Genomic DNA, 20,040 nt, shown 5'->3' on the forward strand with positions numbered 1-20,040 from the left:
TTTTTAGTGACTGCATAAAATTCTCTACTATCGTACTATTCTCGTTGTGGGACTTTTGGGTTATTTCCAACCTTTTGCCCATCTCAGTGTGTGAAGTGCATCATTGTCTATAGCTATGGTTCAATTTCTACAAGTGAAGAAGCAATTTTAAGTTTGTGCTATGATTGTAAATTGAAAGTCTGAGTTGGACCTTCAGTGAGTACTGGCTGTGTAGCATTCAAAGTCATATGCGACTCTTGGACAGCGGCAGGGCACAAGTGACAGGGAGGACAGGGAGTCTGGTGGCCCGGTTGTGGGAAGTGGGGGCTGTGAGGCAGGGGTGGTGCAGAGATGGCCAAGTCCAAGAACTACATCCTGCATACCCAGTCCCCGAAATGGCACAGAAACTGTGTCAAGAAACCCTGATCACAAAGATATGGACCTCTTAAGGGGGTAGACTCCAATTTCCTGAGGAACACGCAATTTTCCAAGAAGCACAACAAGAAGATGCAAGCCAACAATGCCAATGCCATGAGTTTGTGTGCCGAGGCAATCAAAGCCCTCGTAAAGCCCAAGGAAGCCAAGCCCTAGATCCCAGAGGGCGGCAGCCACAGACTCAGTTGACTTGCCTACGTCACTCACCCCAAACACGGGAAATGTGCTCATGCCCAAGTCACCAAGGGTCTCAAGCTCTGCTGGCCAAAGTCCAAGGTCAAGGCTCAAACCAAGCCCCTGGCTGTGACTGTAGCTCCAGCTCAGGCTCCCAGAGGTACTGAGGCCCCCCACGAAGGCTCTGGAGTGAGGCCTCTGTCTGCCATGTGAGAACAGAAGGACTGGTGGGATCCCTGGGCTGCTGTCAGCATGGGGCTGGTGTCCTCCTGCAGTAGCTGTCAAAAAACAGAAGCTGGATTTGGAATCAGGTATTACAACCGTCCTGAGACCAGCTTCCTATGCTCTGTTGTCATTGTCCTGCTTGCACTTGAGCCTGTGAGACCTGGGAAGTTGCTATACTCACATTGGTTCCTTTGACATCAAGCACAGGATAGGTGCTTGTGAAAGGTTTACGGAAGTAAAATGCGGGTAGAAGTTCCAGTGCACAAAAAGGTTTGAGACGCTCCAGTCCATGCTTTTCTTCTTCGTTACACTAACTCTTCTGAAGTTTTAGGGAATGAGCAGTGGGTATAAAAAGGTTACGAACTTCTCAAGAAGCTAATGATCTAGTCGAAGAGATAACATCAGAAAGGAAGAGTTGGAATTTAGTAAAAATCATATGAACTGGAAGTCTTGTTAGGAGTTCAGAACTAGGAGAGAGAATCCTGATTGCTGGAGTAATCAAAGATGTGATGGAGCAAGTAACATGAGTTGGGTGTTTTAGGATTTACTCATTAGCTACCATTTAGGTAGATAGAGGGGGTGAGCCATGGGTGCTTTAGGCAGAAGAGCCAGTATAAGTAAAAATGCAGAGGTGGGACTGAGTGTGGACAATAAGAAGGATAGTGTGCAAATCTGGGGGAGCAGAAGGAAATAGAATTAGCCAGGTAGGGTGGGGCCCCAATAAAGAGAGTTGTAAGGCAAACAATTCCAAAGAGGCATAATAAGCCATAAAGAGTCTGTAGGTTCGTGAGTGGCATGAGTAAAGTGGTTGAACTGGAAATTCAAAGGTGGTGTCAGAAATCTCTTTGAGAAGGTCACTTATAAGTAAGTACACAAGTACTTGATAATAATAATATTTCAGATATCTGGTATCCTTAAAAGTTTCCATGGATCTCATTGAATTTCTACATGTCCCAGAGCAGGCACCAATCACTGTCCCCATTCTCCAGATAGGAAAATGGAATTCTCAAGTATGGGGGTGACCTTTCATTTCACAGTTCGCGTGGTTAGGGAATGGCAGATCTTCTCACTCTTGGGCCACTGGTCTTCCAGTGGTGTGTCAGGGTGCAAAGGACGTGTCTTCCAGAAACTTAGGCCTTTGTTGGGGGAACTCTTTCTAGGGAAGAAAAGGATGGTGATGGTGTGTAGCTGATGTATAGCAGGTGCTTCACGTGCATCTGAGTCTCTCACCCTAACAGTCTTGCAGCTACATTTTACAGGTGTGGACATTCAGGTTCGAAGAGGTTAAGTATCTTGCCCAGAGTCGCTCATCCAGTTAGTGGCAGATTGGGAGCCCTCACCCAGGTGTGCATACCTCTTTTCTGCCTTGTTTTTTTCCAGTATCTTGACACTTGGACATGTTGCAGCTACTTTTATTTCCTGCTTTGCTCAGGAAGGCGATAGGGTTGATTTTCCAGGTGCTTATATGCACAACACTAAATTATTTTGGAATGAGTTTAACTGAAGCAGGTGTCTTGGCTTAATATTACACTGTATTTTATGAAGGTGAATTGTGTATATTAAGAGTAAATATTAGGAATGTCAAAAAGCTAATTAGGAAAAATGTAGAATTTTGATCTCTTTCAGGCTTTTGGGGATTTATACTTGTACTTCTTCTAAGCCACAATTTCACCTTCAGATAGAGACTCAAATCATAAAGTGCCAAGTGAGTGGAACTCTGGTTGTGTCTCTAGTCCCCTTTGTCTTCCATACAGCTCTAGAGAAGGAACCTCAAATCCTACACATAGTTTGTGTTCTGTGTCCTCAGTGCTTATGCTGGAATGCACCCCTGTGTCCTTCTCTTTCGTTTAATTAACTTGTATTCATGCCTTCAAGACTGTATCCAGGACTGGGGGTGGCGTTCCTGCGCTGTGCTTGCTTCCAGGCAGAAGGCAGGGGAGCATGCACATACAGTGTTTGGGGGTGGGTGGGGGGCGGGGATACTGAATAGTCCACTCTGTGTAGAATGGTTGGTTTGTGAAGGGCAGTTGTGTGAAATAAATGGAGAGTGCTTCAGCCTGAGTTCTTGGGTGCCCATAACAAAACCAGACTGATGCCTAGATAGGACCCTGACTGCCCCCATGTCATTAACTGTGGAAGAATGGACCCCTCCTTAAGCAGCCTAGCCATGTCTCCTCCCTGACTGCACTGGGGCAGGGAGAGGGATGATGAATTCCCATTGGTTTCTGCAAGGACAGTGGGATTCTACTTCTTGTCCAGGGGTGGAGGAGGTGGTTTCCCAGAGCAGAAGATCTAGGTGTAAAAGGAAAAAAAAAAAGGAGGCCAGATAACCAGAATCTATAAATGTCTGCTCTAGAGGAGAAAGGAAGAGCTGTATGAGGCAGTGGGAGGGGCTCTCACACTGCAGCCTTGAATGGCAGGTACACAAATGTAGCCTTTCCTCTCTAGGCAGGGATTTAGAGGAAGTGAAGAGGGCTACACCCCCAGAGCAGTGTTTTAAGGAGTTGAATCTTTTGGTCATGGGCCCCCTGGACTGGAGGGAGCTGGACTGAAAGCAGGGAGACCAGTTGGGAGATTAGTGTCAGTGTGCAGTCAACACAACTGAAAAGCTGGAATTTACCGTGAGTCATTAGGGATTAGAACTTGCTGACCTTGGGCGAGTCATCAGACTTTCCTTGCCTCAGGTGTCCACAGCTGGGTGGGTATGCTGGCCTACTCGGGAAACAGGGTGGGGATGAGCTCATCATTTTTTGGTCCGGATTCAGGTTAATCATGGAGTCATTTTTAGCTTGTAGCTTGTTTGTACTCTTTATGTGTCTGACACTTTTCTAGCCACCATTTACTTTTCTTTTTCTGAGATGAAAAGTTGAGGTATATGAAAACCCAGCGTTCACAGTAATTGGAGCATATCCTTTTTTGGTTGGGGAAAGATTTCACCTCCCGATAGTGTGTTCATCTGGTCGTTGGCACGTTCTGAGCCAGGAATGGGACAAAGTAAAAGGTTGTTTGAATACTGATGTAAAATCACAGTGGGCAGGGAAAACCATCTATTTGGATTATGAACAGAATCTATACAGTGGCCTATTCACTTCTATGTTAATTGTGCCCATTTGAGTGGAGTTGCACAGCATTTAGAAAATAAAGGAAACTGCCTTCAACAAAGCTCTTTTCATGGATGGCTCTTGATTCTCTGGCTCTTAGAAAAAAGTCCATTTTTTTCTCCTGGAGTCTTGTCATGCTTCTAGCGACAACTCGAAGTTTGGCCTCACTTAGCTCACAGGTCAACACATTTAATCCCCAAGTGGAGCTTTACTAGAGCTACAGTTTTTCATTGGTTTTGAATGATTTTTTAATCTGTTTAATGTTGCATTTTTACTTTAGAGATCGTTTCTAGATATTCTCACATTGGAATTGTGCTTTGCAGTGAGCATTCACACATTATCTCACTTTGTCCCTTTGGGTCCATCCAGGGTAACTTCTGATACCTTAGTCTGATTTTCAGTGGGGTTTGTAAGAAAAGAGGTTGCTCTGCTTGGACCTCAAAAACTCACAGATAGAGTTGCATTGTCCCTTTATTTAAGTAGCTCATATTGTTTTATACACATTAATTCATTAATCCTCCAAAAGCCCTGCATGTAGGCAGTGGAAAATATTTTTTCCCTGCTGCAGTATTTATGCACTGAGAAACCACGTCGTGGGGCAGACGCAGGGTGGGGCCTGTGGACAGCAGCCAGAGGTAACTTGGTCTGCCCGGTTTTTAGTCTAGTCCTCTTCCCTGACCATTAGAAGACCCAAACTCATTTTCCTTTGAAAAATAATCATTGCTTCCAAGGCAAATGGCCCTGTAGAACAGATTCTACCTGGAGAATGGAGCTGTAGGAGGGAAGAGTTTGGGGGCAGTTTTATCACAAAACAGTTGATGTGGTTTCATTTTTTTGGCTGTTGTCATGCATTTGACCGTAGCCAGAACCCACAGAATCAACATGGTGGCATGTTGGTGTCCAAACCACATCTAAGACATACCCATCTCACTTCTTTGTTGATGACTTTCCAAGTGTTAGAGTAAAGGGGCCTCTGCTGTGCCAGCCTAGCCTAGTGCCACGGGTGGCAGGGAAGTCTTACATTTTCCTTTCTCACATTTCCAGTTTCTCAAGGGCAGGGAACCATCTCTACCCTTCCTCCTTTTCACCTTTCATCTTCCACTAGTGCTTTGAGAAGAATAAATCAGTAAAAGAAGTTGGTGAACAGAATAAGCTGCAGACTCGGTATCTCAGTGCCTACGTGACAGTTCTCTCATATCCTATTTTCAATTTGTCAAGAAATCCTATTGGCTCTACCATGAGGATATGTTCAGAATCCAGTTACTGTTCACAACCTCCCTTGCCGCCACTCTGTTCATACGTACCATTGCCTCTTGCCTGGATTATTGCAGTGGCTGCAAACAAGTCCCCTGTGCTGCCCTTGGCCTCTGTCAGTGAGCCTGAAGCATAGTAGTTGGAATGATACTGTGAGTATATATGAGGACCGTCCAGAAAAAGTCCAACCATTGTCAATATAATGAGAATGGTTTGCGTGACATAGATGTAACCTGGAAGCCAAGGAGAGTGGACTCGTATCTGCATGTGTGAACAGTGATGACTTCACTCTACTAGTCAGTGAGGGCAATAGACACTGTTAAGTGAGCATGTGTACTGTGTGGCCATCACATTAAAATGAGCAAGTAGAGCAACAAATTTGCAACAAATTTTAAATTAAACTTGAACATTTTTCCCCGGAAACTATTCAGATGATTCAGAAGGCCACAGCTATAGGCAGCTGGTGATTGACAGTTTCATCACGACAATATGCCCACTCATGCATCACATCTCATGCAGAATTTTTTGGTGAAACATCAAATCACCCAGGTGACTCAGCTCCCTTGTAGTCCACATTTGGCACCCTGCGACTTCTGCCTTTTCCCAAAACTAAAATCACCTTTGAAAGGGAAGAGATTTTGGACCATTGATGAGATTCAGGAAAACATGATGGGGCAGCTGACGGCGATTGAGAAAACTGTGTGAGGTCCCATGGTGCCTACTTCGAAGGGAACTGAGGCTTCATTGTCCTATGTACCACATTTCTTGTATCTTCTTCAATAAATGTCTCTATTTTTCATATTACATGGCTGGATGCTTTTTGGACAGACCTTGTATGTCAGATCATGTCACTTGTCAGCCTGGAACCCTTGAACAAGTCTTCTCCATACTGAGAAGAGAAACCAAAGCACACATGATGACCTAGAAGGCATTGTATGATCAGATGCTCCTTTTTTCTCTGTCTTCAGTTTTTAGTCCTGTCCTAGTTCCTTTGTTAATAGTGCATTTTTCAAAATATTGAGCGAAATTTTGCTTTAGGAAACACATTGTTACACAAGAGCCATAGAAAACATGATCTGAGAAGGGGATTTTTAGTTTTCCTGAGGACTTGAATAAATACTGCAAAGATGGAAAAGGCCCAAGTTCTACCTGCCTCACAACAGGCATTGCATTTTTTGGAGCACATCCAATCTTAAGAGTCACCCACTTGTCCAAGTTCAGATTGCCTAGAAAGACAGAGCCTTATTCTTTGGTTTCTCTTGGTGAAGAATATCAACAAGGAACTTAATGTGCCATAAAATGAAACCATTCATTCCAATGGAATCTGTGCAGAGTTAGATATTAAAATATTTTTATAATATTTTTGAAATATAGAATTAAGACTAGTATTTTAACTTTTAGTGAAAATGAATAGTTATATTATGAAGTATGAGTTATCAAATTTTAATTTAAATTAAAATATATAAGAATTCTAATGATATAAAGATTTTTATGTGCTAGTTTTCTGGGGTTGGGGATTATACCAAAGACAGAATTTTGTAGTTAATTGGTATGACTTTCTAGAATGTAGGAAGGCCAGCCAGCCTTTTTCTTTGAGGAAAAGGGACACCTAAGCCATCAGAAGCAAAATTAAAATCTGTCCAAAACTTCAAAGAAGGACATGGGGCAGTTTTTCAGTGTTCAGGATTATTTCTGTTATAGTACATTGAACATCCCTGGGTGCTAAGCACCAAGGACCTGCTCTCCCCAGCGTCTGACACCCCATTTCTTTCCTCATCCTTGAGCATGCACAGGCTCCACCAGTAGAAAAACAGTCAGACAAAGCAAAAGCCCTCTCATTCTTTTTAAAAAAAGAAATACCATTCCATTTATTTATTTAAATCATCACCTGAGGATGTTTATTGATTTAGAGAGGGAGAGGGAGAGCCAGAGAGAGACAGACAGAGAGACAGAGAGAGACAGAGAGAGACAGACACACATTGAACCAGGGATCAAACCCACAACTGAGGTATGTGCCCTAACCGGGGATTGAACCTACAACCTTTTGGTGTATGGGACAAAGCTCCAACCAGGAGCCCCCCCCGCTTTTTTTTTTTTTTTTTTTGACATTCAGTATTGTTTTATATTACTTTCATGTGTGTAGCATAGTGGTTAGACAATTATATAATTTACAAAGTGATCCCTCTGGCACCACACATAGTTATTATAATATTATTGACTGTCTTTCCTATACTGTACTTTATATTCCCATGACTATTCTGTAACTACCAATTTGTGCTTCTAAATCCCTTCCCCTCTTTCACTCAGACTCCCAAACCCCCTCCTATGTGGCAACCATCAGTCAGTTCTCTGTATCTATGGGTCTTTTTGTGTTTTGTTTCTTCATTTATTTTGTTCTCTAAATTCCACATATAAGTGAAGTCATATGGAGTTTGTCTTTCTCTGTCTGACTTATTTCACTTAGCATGATACCCTCTAGGTCTGTTTATGTTGTTGCAAATGATAAGATTTCATTTTTTCTTAAAAAAATTATCTTTATTTTTTTCTCCATTGCACTGGAAATGCTAACCAGTAACTTCCTAATTTCCAAAGACACTGGCCCCTTCTGAGTCCTCATTCTTCTTGACTTCACTGCAGTCCTTTGTAAGCACTGGAGTTGGAGGCAGCCGTCCGTCTCGAGAGACGATGGTGTAGCTTCTTAAGAGTCTATCTGCACCGCCGAGAATGGCTGTGCAGTCCGACTCGGGAGTGACACGGTATCTGTCTCCTCCCGTGTTGAATCGACATCTTGCGATGACGCTGGAGTGTCCTCTCCAGTGAAGCTGAAGCTACAGAGCCTGGGCAGGGTGATATGGAGGGTCTGCTGTTGCCCATGCAGCAGACCCCCCCTCTCTTCGCAGCTGAAGGGTCCAAGGGAAAGACGGAGTCAATACAGCTTGGCTTCAGGTGCGCCGCAGGAGTTGCCGGTGTGGACTACAACGTCAAACCGCCTTAGGGACTCCGGCTCCGGATTTTCTGTCGGGGTTTACTCCCTTAGCCTTTCCCCTGAAGAGGTATGCCGCAAGGCAGTGGAGGTTTTTTGGAGTCAGAGTTTTCCTTCTCTGATGTGCCCTGACTGGAAGATCGAACCAGCGACACTTAGCTCGCAGGCCGACGCTCAATCCACTGAGCCAAACCAGCCAGGGCTTGTAAGCACTAAGCATTGTATATTATTATTAAACTACTATTTAATCTCTTGAATTGTTCCTAAACTGTTCATGTGTTTGGACTTGACTCTGAAAACTTCTAGAGTTCATTATTTTATACTTCCCTGTGTCCATATTAATATTCAGGACACTTTTTAAATAAATAATTTGTTGAAGATTTTTTTTTGTAACTCATGGCAGTGTTTTAATATTTTTCCTATAGAAAAATTTTCTTTTGTTTTAATCTTGAATCCCATATGCTGAATCTCACAAGTCTTTGTTTTGTATGTGATAGAAATTTGTGGTTATTATTCTTAGCATATGTAGAATATGCTTGTTCGATCTTACAGTCAGGGCACATCAGAGAAGGAAAACTCTGATTCCAAAAAACCTCCGCTGCCTTGCGGCATACCTCTTCGGGGAAAAGGCTAAGGGAGTAAACCCCGACAGAAAATCCGGAGCCGGAGTCCCTAAGGCGGTTTGACGTTGTAGTCCACACCGGCAACTCCTGCGGCGCACCTGAACCCAAGCTGTATTGACTCCGTCTTTCCCTTGGACCCTTCAGCTGCGAAGAGAGGGGGGGTCTGCTGCATGGGCAACAGCAGATCCTCCATATCACCCTGCCCAGGCTCTGTAGCTTCAGCTTCACTGGAGAGGACACTCCAGCGTCATCGCAAGATGTCGATTCAACACGGGAGGAGACAGATACCGTGTCACTCCCGAGTCGGACTGCACAGCCATTCTCGGCGGTGCAATTAGACTCTTAAGCTACACCATCGTCTCTTGAGACGGACGGCTGCCGAAATGTAGGTCACATTTGTTCAGATTACAGGAGGCCAGGAATATAGCTGAATTTCATTCACAATAACAAAACAATTTTTGACTCTACTTTCGCCAGGAGACCAAACACTAGTTCTCACTTTGTTCCTGCCTTCAGGACACAGCTCATGATCCCTTTTCTCAGTGAAGTCTTTCCTGGTGACTTGAGCTGCAAAGCTGTCTTCTCCTTAACTCTTACAGCATTTACTGTTTGGCATGATTATTTCCGCTACTCACCTCCTGGTTACTGCTCCTCCCATCCTCACCAGGCTGGGTCTCACACCAATACAGCTGGGGCCAAGGAAGGCACCAAACCTCTCAAATCAAGGCTCCCGTGGGCCCTTCTCAGTTCTTATCTTGCTTTGGGTCATTTGTCCACAGCAGTTGCTGCCTTGTCCATCTCCTTTGGAGTTTGTCACGTTACTCTCCATCTAAATTTCTAACATAGCAATAGAGTCAGATGGTTGGTGAATGTGGGGTCTGGAACCAGACTGCCTGGGCTTGAATCCTGGTTTATCTACTTACTAGTTCTGTGACCTTGGGCAAGGGGCTCAAACTCTCTATGCTTCACTTTTTCTATCTGTAAAATGTGGATCATACTCTAGATGGTTGTGAAGATTAGATGAATTAAAATGCACCCAGAATATTGTTTGGCATAGTAATTAGTGCTCAATGAATGTCAGCCCTGATTATTATTTCTCTCTTCTTCCTCAATGCTTTTTAAAAATTTTTATTTTTATTTTATTTTTCTAAAGATTTTATTTATTTATTTTTAGAGAGTGGGGAAGGGAGGGAGAAAGGGAGAGAAACATCACTGTGTGGTTGCCTTTTGTACGTCCCCACCTGGGGACCTGGCCCACAACCCAGGCATGTGCCCTGTCTGGGAATTGAACTGGCAACTCTCTGGTTTGCAGGCTGGTGCTCAATCCACTGAGCCACACCAGCCAGGGCTAAATTTTTTGTTTTTGTGAGCTCTTCTTCTTCCATCTTTCTCTCAAGAGGTCTCCCAGTTTTTCTTCTAAGCTTTTTTGAATTTGTGTGTATTTACTCCCTTTATCATCAGTTTTACTCCCCATGACTTTACTGTATCATATCATCAAAATCTTTCTCTCTAGCTGAGACCCCCTTCTTGAGCTCCAGATCTGTGCTTTTGACCTGCCTTGGATACCCATTATTGCATCACAAACTCATTATGGATAACACTCATTTTGTTTCTTTTCAAGTCCATCTGCTTCTCCGTCCACTTTCCCACCTTTGTCAACAGCACTAGCCACCTGGCTTCCCAAACTATAAACCAAAGAGTCACTCTAGATTCCCCCCGGTCCTTTTCCCCTGCAGCTAGTTGAGCACCAAGGCTGATCTATTTGTCCTTCAATGTCTTAAATTTATCTTTGCCCTCCCTGCAATGTTGCTTTCCGTGAGGCCCTCCATGTCCTTCACTGGACTATAGCGAAGGCCTCTTGTTCGGCTCCCATGACTTTGCCCTCTCTCCCCTTCCACTCCACTGTCCACCTGCTGCTACGGCGAGCTTTTGAAAGCGCTCTGCTGAAGGCCACTCACTGACTTGAAGTTCACATTCCTTAGTATGACATACCATTGGAGCATGGAGAAAGTTCCCATCCTTCTTTGCTACACCCTTTCAGTAGCCCTGGAGAAGTTTGTAGCTCCAGGAGCAACCCTTTCTTTTATGTTTCCATGCAGTTGTGCTTATGTCTTCTGCCTGAAGTGCCCTTCTGTTTCAGTCTACCTGGTGGACGTCTGAGTCTACATCAATGGTTTTCAAGAGGAATCGCCGTTGGCATTTGGGGGGGACAATTGTTTGTGCAGGATGGATTGGGCATTATGGAACACTTAGCACCCATGGTTCCCAGGTGCTGAATGCCAGCAGTAGCCCCTTACCCCTTCTGCTCTTCCCCTGCCCACCAGCCTGTTCTTGTAAGAACCGAAAACGGTGCCCCACCCCCATTTCCAAATGCCTTTCTGAGTACGAAAGCCTCTTAATTAAAAACAGCTATATTCTTTAAGCGTCAGCTTAGGTCTCATCTCTCTTCCAGGGAGCCATGTCTGATACCTCAGCTGCTGACTTGATTGGGGTATTTCTGCCTCTTTGTACTCATAGACTCCCACACACGTATTTTATATTCTCCTTGTTTTTCTCTCTCACTGTGCTGCCATTTTCTCTGGGACAGGATTTGTCTTTGCATCTCCAGTTCCTAGGATACAATAAATACTTGATGAATATTGGTAGGAAAGTGAATGTTTATATTATCCTTGAAATTTAGTTGTCTATTCCTTTAGCTCGATGCTTATGTATTTCACATCTGTATGCCCTTTTTTCACATAGAAGGATAGGTATTTACACATTTTTTAAAACCAAGTACTAAGCATATAGGAATTTCCAAGTAAATGTGCTGAACTAAATTAAACATTTAGAGACCAGTCATAGTTCTAAGGTTCAAACTCATTTTTACTAATTTTTGCTTTAAGGTCTTATTTCTAAATGTTAAAGCATCATTCTAGAATTTCTCTTAAGTTTTCCATGTTAGTTTTATAGTCTAGAATTGGTTATTCTAGTTAAAGAAATGTCTTAATTTTTATGTGGGGGAGAGTTTTTTCTTTCCTACACACACTGTATGTAACCTGGTTGGGTCTGGGGACAGGGCAGGATGGCCTGCAGCCGCAGTGGTTGCTTGAACTACAGTTGGAAGCCATGGAGAGGGTGGTGGCTATGTCCTTAGCTCAGATTGGTTAACATCTGAGGACTCCCTCTGGTTAGAAACACTTCCAGGTATCAGGATCATCTTCTGCATACCTGTTCTTCCAACTACTCTCTCTGCCTCCACTTTCTTCTCTCTCTGGTCTGCTTGGTCAGCAGCCCGCATCAATCCCATGACAAGGCAACCTTAGGTCTATGTTATGGTCTCACTCCAGACCCCTTCAGTGGCTTTGCATTGTCTCTAGGAAAAGTTTTTCAGCCAGAAAAATCTGATTTTTCTCTTGGATCTCAAAACCTTAAATTAAGCCCCTGACTCCACAAAAGAAAACTAGTCTGTCTCATGATTTAGCAGTTACTTTGTTTTCACCCATAAATAATATTACCTACCTTTTCTCCCTAGGGTGGGAAAAACTCACATTTCTTCCCTAGGGTGGTTCTGAATTTCTTGATATTTAAATTCAAATTTTCTCTAAGGGGTGAAGCCTTGCTACAGACAGAATAATCAAAACATGCTACAAGCTGGGAAAGAAATTCTAAAAATGTTATAAGCAATGACAATATCATTGGAAAATGCAGAGAGAGAGGGAGAGGAGAGACTGAGAGAGAGAGAAACCACCTAGGGTAGCCACCACTAAAGAGAGAAATTTCTTTAGTACACATAAATTCTAGCATGATATTTTCGGTTGACAATTTTGAGATAATTGTAGATTCACATATAGTTATAAGAAATAATACAGAGATACTTTGTAGTCTCTGCCCAGTTTCCCCTAATGGTAACATTTTACAAAACTATAGTATAAGATCTCAATCAGTATTGACATTGATACAGTGCATCTGTCTTATTCAGGTTTCCCAGCTTTGTTTATATGCATTAGTACCTGTAACTTTAAATTTCTATACCACATTGTCACCTGAACAACTCTAAAATCACAAGGATCCCTCATGTTGCCCTTTTATTTCTCCTCCCCCTCCTGATATTCTTTTTAACCCTGGTCAACTACTAATCTGTCTTCTGTTTCTACAATTTTTTTTTCATTTCGAAAATATTGGTCCTGGCTGGGTGGCTCAGCTGCTTGGAGCATCATATCATAAGCCAAAAGGTTGCAAGTTTGAGCCCTGGTCAGTGCGCATACCTAGGTTGTGGGTTTGATTCCCAGTTAGGGTATGTACAGGAGGCAACCGATATATGTTTCTCTCTCTCTCTCCCTCTCTCTCTCTCTTCCTAAAACAATAAACATAATGAGATTACATAGTCTGTCACCTTTTGGGATTGACTTTTATCACTCAGCATAATTTTCTGAAGATTGATCCATGTGTGTGTCAATAGTTTGCTCTTATCGCTGAGCAGCATGCATTGCTGTGGTATGCATGTGTATAAGGCTGAATGCATGCACTAGTATTTAATTATTCCCCTGTTAAAGGACATCTGGGCTGATTCTGGTTTTCGCTATTACAAATAAGGCTGCTGTGGACAATCATGGACATGTTTTTGTGTAAACAGAACTTTTTATTTCTCTGTGGGGAAAATACCCAGCAGTGGGATTGCTGTGTGTTTAGTTAAGAAACTGCTGGTCCTGGCCGGGTGGCTCACTTGGTTAGAGTGTTGTCTTGCTACACCAAGGCTGCAGAATCCCCAGCAAGGCACATACAAGAATCAACCAATGAATCCATGAATAAGTAGAACAACAAATCAATGTTTTTTTCTTCTCTGTCTCTCTCAAATCAATTTTTTTAAAAAAGAAAATAAATTGCCAAACTATTTACCAGACTGGCTGTATCATTTGGTATCCCCACTAGCAATATATGAGCGATTGTTTCTCCACATCTTCTGCAGCGTTTTGTGTTGCCACTATTCTTAATTTTAGCCATGTGAATGGTATGTATTGATATCTCATTATGGTTTTAATTTGTTTTTCCCTAATGGATAATGATGTTGAACATCTTCCCATCTGCTTGTTTGCCATCTGTGTGTCCTCTTCAGTGAAATGTCAGTTCATGTCTTTTGTCCACTTTCTATCTGGATGGTTTGAGAGTTATTTATGTATTCTAAACACTAGTCATTTGTTGGATATTTTCTCCCAGTCTTTTCATCCCTCTCTCATGGGCTTTCACAGAGCAAGTTTTAAACTTTGATGTCTAGCATGATTAAAAAAAATAGTTCTTGGCCTTTTTCATGTTCAGTGGTTCATTGAGAATCTGATGAAAGCTATAAACTCTTGTCAGAGAAATGCACACGCACACAAAACTTTTCATCTAATTTCATAGAGTTCACAGACTGTATAAAGTATTTTGATGGATTGTATGTTATGAACTCATGGCTTAATCATTGTTGCATTAATTTACAGCAATATAAGACTCCAGGGAGAGTTGTTCTTATCAAAGTAAAAAGTGGGAAACTTGTGTCTTACAAAATCAGAGCATACTTTTTTGCCAGACTTTACTTTACCAAAAACTTAACTCAAATGCCCCTTTCACAGCAATGTAGTTCTTGACTCTGGGAGACATTGCCAGATTGCTACTTTAACTTTTGTAGATTGAACAGCTGCTCTATTAAAAAGCAATCTTCCTTATATTGAATTCAGACTTTAGGCATCAGCAATGAATGAACTAGTGGGCTTTCACACCTGCCAGTTCAGTTTTAGCAGCATGACTCTCTTGTCTTTTTGTAACTTATTATTTTTCTTGCTCTATCTCCTTTATAAAAATGAGTGGAAAATAAGAGAAATGAGATGCTAGTGAAGAAGCCAGGGTCTGATAAGTTTGATATGATCATTATCTGTGCCCATGCAGAGAATTGTCAGCATCAGATGGGCTATCATTGAACTTGATTTGCTTCCCCGCTGAATGAACTGCATGAAGTAAGCACATTTAGAAAAAATTGGAAGAGGTTTTGTTGAAAAATCTGACTAAAAGGTAACATGTACAGCTGACCCTTGAAAAACATGGGTTTGGGCCCTGGCAGTGTAGCCCACTTGGTTAGAGCACTGTTTCAATATGCCAAGGTTGTGGGTTTGATCCCCAGTGAGGGCACATACAAGGATCAACAAATGAATGGATAAATGAGTGGAACAACACTGATGTTGCTCTCTCTCTATTTCTCTCTCCTTCCCTTCCTCCCTACCTCTTGTTCTCTAAAATCAATAAAATAAAAAAATTAAAAAGAAAAAGAGAAACATGGGTTTTAACTATGTGTGTCTACTTATATGTGGATTATTTTCAATGAATACTACAAATTATTTTCCTTATGATGTTCTTTAATAACATTTTCTCTAGTTACTTTATTGTAAGAATACAGTATATAATACATATGCGATGTCTGTCCAGAAGGTATCCAGCCATGTAATATGAAAAATTGAGACATTTATTGAAGAAGATACAAGAAACATGGGGAGCCTGTCAAGATGAGGAGACAACTTCTGGCCAAGATGGAGGCCTAGACTGACACGCTCCATCTCCCTCCACAACTAAGAAGGACTACAACTACCACAAAACCAGAAATAACCAGAAGGTCCAGAAAATAAAGCTACATGGAAGTCCAACATATGAAGTTATAAAGCAGTGGTGCTCGTCCGAATGGGTAGGAGGGGCGAAGCTGGGGAGGAGAGGTCAAGCTGTGCTGGTGGTGGCAGCAGTGGTGACGGCAGCGGGATGGAGGTAAGCACAGACACCTGTATTTAAGGGGAGGCAAGAAGCACCTGGGGTGCACCACTGGCTGCAGACCAGACCCGTCAGTTTGTGATTCCAATGCCAGGGAAGGCAGACCCCCATTGTCTCGGACTGTGAGGGCCAGAGGGCGTGGGGACGGAGAAGGAGGCTCCCAGTCTCTCAGCGGAGAGTGAACATCAGGAATCCATCTTGGACACCTGCCCCCATGCAACACGCCACAGCATGGTGAGAAGGGTCACCCGGTTGTGACAAGTGCACAGGACTCTGCCCCCTGTAGCATAGGAGGCGTGACAGCCCTGCTCAGGAAGCAAAGGTAAACACAAAATGGTCAGGATGGCAGAGATCATGATAGAGATCGCAATCACGCAGCTGACCAGACAACAAATAGCTATACTAACAAAGCAGCAGATAGGAAATATTTCTGAGGCACAGTCCAGAGCTTTGGTTATAAAAATGTTTACACACCTAACAGCAGATCTTAAACAAGACTGGGAAGGAATGAAGGCTAGTCCTACTGAAATGAATGAAAACACATATGAAACTAGAGGTGAGGGAAAGAAAACCAGGGATCAAATCTACAAATTGGAACATAGGGAAGGAACAGTCACAGTGCAGAAAGAGGAAATGAGAAGTGAGGAAAATGAGGAGAGGCTCAGAAACCTCTGGGACAGCTATAAACAGGCCAACATCTGAATCACAGGGTTGCCAGAAAGTAAAGAAGAAGAACTAGAAATTGAAAAATTATGTGGAAAAATAATGAAGAAGTACTTCCCTAACTTGGGGAAGGAAATAGACTTACAGGTCCAGGAAGCACAGAGAGTTCAAAAAAAACTGGAACCAGGGAGAACCACACCAACACACATTATAATCAAAATGTCAAAAATTAAGGATAGAGAATCTTAAAAGCAGCAAGGGAGAAGAAGAGACCTACGTAGAAAGGGGTCCCAATAAGACTCTCAGCCTATTTCTCAAAAGAAACTCTGCAGGCAAGAAGCGACTGGCAAGAAATATTCAAAGTAATGAAAAGCTAAAACCTACGACCACGACTACTCTCTCCAGTGAAGCTGTCATTCAGAATAGAAGGACAGAGAAAGTGCTTCCAGGACAAAGTAAAACTGAAGGAGTTCATCAGATCCAAACCACTATTATATGAAATGTTAAAGGGACTTGTTTAGGAGAAAGAGGATCAAAACTATGAACATTAAAATGAAAACTGTATCACAACAACCAACTATAGAAGCTAGGGAACCGAAACAAAGGCAAACTAAGTAGGCAACGAGAGTGGGAAAAGAATTATAGGTGTGGGGAACGTTTTGGGAGGAGGTCAATGGGGAGGGGGGAGGGGGGAAAGGGAGGGAGATGGTACAGGAATTAAGAAGCATAGTAGGAGGGAGTGGAGTAGACAGGAAGATGTTGAGAAGAACTATATGCACACCCAATGGGCACGGACAAATGGGGGGACAACTGGAGGGAAGGGAGTCACTGGGTGGAGGGGAACAAAGGGAAAAGAAATTGGGACAACTGTAACAGCATAATCAATAAAACATATTAAACAAAACCAAACAAACATGGTACATAGGACAAAGACACCTCAGCCCCCTTCAAAGTAGGCACCTTGGGACCTCACACAGTTCTCCCAATTGCCATCAGCTGCCCCATCGTATTTTCCTGAATCTCATTGATGTTTTGAAATCTCTTCCCTTTCAAAGGTGATTTTAGTTTCGTGAAAAGCCAGAAGTCACAGGGTGCCAAATCTCGGCTGTAGAGGGCTGAGTCACCTGGGTGGTTGATATGTTGCCAAAAAACTGCATTAGAGGTGATGCATGAGCAGGCGTGTTGTTGTGATGAAGCTGTCAACACCAGTTGCCCATAGCTGCGGCCTTCTGAATCATCTGGATAGTTTCTGGGGAGGAATGTTCAAGCTTCACGCAAAATTTGATGCAGATTCCTTGCTCTGCTTGCTCAGTCATTTTGAATACAACCACCACACAGTATATATGCTCACTCAGTGGTGTTTACCACACCCACTAACTACGACAGTGAAGTCATCATTGTTCACACATGGGCATTTTAGTCCACTCTGGACTGCCAGGTTAGATCGATATGGTGCAAACCATTCTCTTTGTATTAACAATGGCTGGACTTTTTCTGGACAGACCTCATATAACATACAAAATATGTGTTAATTGACTTTTATTGGTAAGGCTTCAGTTTAACAGTCGGCTTTCAGTTAAATTGTTGAGGAGTCAAAATTTACACATGGATTTTTGACTGTGTTGAGGGTCAGTGCTCCAACCCTCATGTTGTTTGAGTGTCACCTGCAATTAGGAATGTTATTGCCAGGTGTCTGGCAAAGGACTCTGGGTGCCTATAAGTTTGTTGTTCACTTGTATGACAGATTTAGTGTGTGTATTTTAGGGATGAATTGTGTGTAAAAATAAGAGGTTGATGACCTTTATTCCCTTGTGCTTCCAAACCCATTACTCCAAACTATCGGACTCCTAGAGCTTCCTAAAAATAGTATGTGTCTGTGTTTTTCTTCATCTGTAACTCCCGATTCCTATTATATAACTCATTTATCACTTAATGCTTGCCCTACACTATCATGTATCAATCTCAACACATGGGAAGTTCAAGCAGACGACCGCCTAGCCTGGAGGCTCGCGGTCAGGCAAGGTACGTCACGCGCGGAGGCTGCGTGCAACGAGGAGGCGGTCCAGAAAAGATCGAGGCGGAAGCAGCGTCAACAGCAGCAACAACAGCCATCTGCCTTCACCTGTACCAAGTGCGGCAGGGATTGTCACTCCCGAGTCGGACTGCACAGCCATTCTCGGCGGTGCAGATAGACTCTCAAGAAGCTACGCCATCGTCTCTCGAGACGGACGGCTGCCGACGACGACGACACTATCATGTCCTGGCAAGTCAATGGTATTATTACTCCTTACAACCTTTTAACTTTTCATGGATATAGACATTATCCCCACCAGACTGTGAGCTCATCAATGATAGGGCCCGTGTTTCATATATTTTAATATCCCTCCCATGACAGGCTGCGTGGTGTGCTATGCACATAGTGACAGTGAGTTGACTTTTGGGCACATGGAACTTTAGAGATCTATTGCTCCTGAGGAAATTGATGATTTGGTAGGTTGTATCTTGAGATTTGTATCGACTATGAAGGATACACTAAATGGATTAATAGCAAAAATGAGATTATAAAGGGGGATAATCAATTGATTTATAAAAAGCTTCTTAAGGGCTTAATCAGTTTGTGTGCAAATAAATTCTGCGAAAAAGTGAGTGTGACAGCTTTGGTGGAACATTTTGTTAGCAGTTAGCTCATGCTCCTCTTTGTCCTCTGTAAACATTCTCTAATTTAGGCTGCACCAGTTCAGACCGACTGGCTCCCCTTCTTTCTTTCTACCACCCCCAGTAGTTTGAATTAATGAGATCCTATTGAATAGTTACTGCTGTTTCCTTTCTAATCTTCAGACATCTCCCCCACTCTGAGTTCACCAAATAATGCTGCTTAGAGCTGCATAACTCAGGTAGATAACTATTCTGAAGCAGGTCTGTAGATACTGTTGTGTATTCAACAGTAGGTTTATTTCTAAAATGCTCTCTTCTTACCCATTTCCATTGTGTTAGCATTGAAGGTTTTTACTTAGACTTGGCCTTACCTCCTAGTTGTTCAACTCTTTTTTTCCTTCTTCTCCAGTTAATGTAACAGTTGTGAAATGCAATTATAATTCTACACTCCCAGGTTTGTATATGGAGCGGTGAATCAACATTTTCCTCTAAGTGCAGAGGTTTTAAACTCAGGTGGTAATAGAGTTGCCCCAATAGTAATTGCTTTGCCCTTTGAATTTTCAAACTGTCAGGGGAATATTCAGCTCTAGAAAATCAAATACAATTCTGTGGAGCTTTACACGTTTGTATGTATCTGGTCCAGTGCTCTTCAGGATTCCTGATGCCTGGAGATTCCTCTGGGCTGTTCAGGGTGGGGCTGAGCTGTGTAGGTTAATTGTAGACTCGCCTGGCCCTAATTACTGCTGAATCATTTTAATTAGTCTAATATTTAGAGGCTCTGAGTGATTTCCTTTGAAATAGACTCAAATGCTTAAAATAAAACAAACCCTTTGTGTATGTTTAATGTGCAATAATAATAAATATGCAATAACTGCAGCTAGTATTCAGTGCTTATGATAGGCAATTTTTATGTTATCAAATGTTTTTTTAAAATCCTCACCCGAGGATATGTTTATTGAGAGAGAGAGAGAGAGAGAGAGAGAGAGAGAGAGAGAGAGAGAGAGAAAGTAAGAGGAGGGGGAGGGTTAGAGTGAGGGGGAGAGGGAGAGGGAAACATTGGTTGCCTCCCATATGTGCCCTGACTTGCGATTGAACCTGCAACGTAGGCATGTGCCCTAACTGGGATTCATACCCAGAACCCTTTGGTGCACACGACGATGCTCCAACCAAAAGAGCC

The 20,040-nt window shown here is 42.7% G+C and overlaps 1 protein-coding gene and 1 pseudogene across 3 annotated transcripts in view; both read left to right on the top strand.

Moving 5' to 3' along the window:
- ARHGEF28 (Rho guanine nucleotide exchange factor 28) overlaps positions 1–20,040 on the top strand; it is a 283,144-nt gene that overhangs the window by 30,203 nt on the left and 232,901 nt on the right. The window lies entirely within an intron of this gene.
- LOC150008520 (large ribosomal subunit protein eL29 pseudogene) lies at positions 331–801 on the top strand (annotated as a pseudogene).

The sequence above is a fragment of the Furipterus horrens genome, unplaced genomic scaffold (assembly GCF_987537825.1).
Source record: "Furipterus horrens unplaced genomic scaffold, mFurHor1.1.pri manual_scaffold_5, whole genome shotgun sequence".
NCBI classification, from domain to species: domain Eukaryota; kingdom Metazoa; phylum Chordata; class Mammalia; order Chiroptera; family Furipteridae; genus Furipterus; species Furipterus horrens.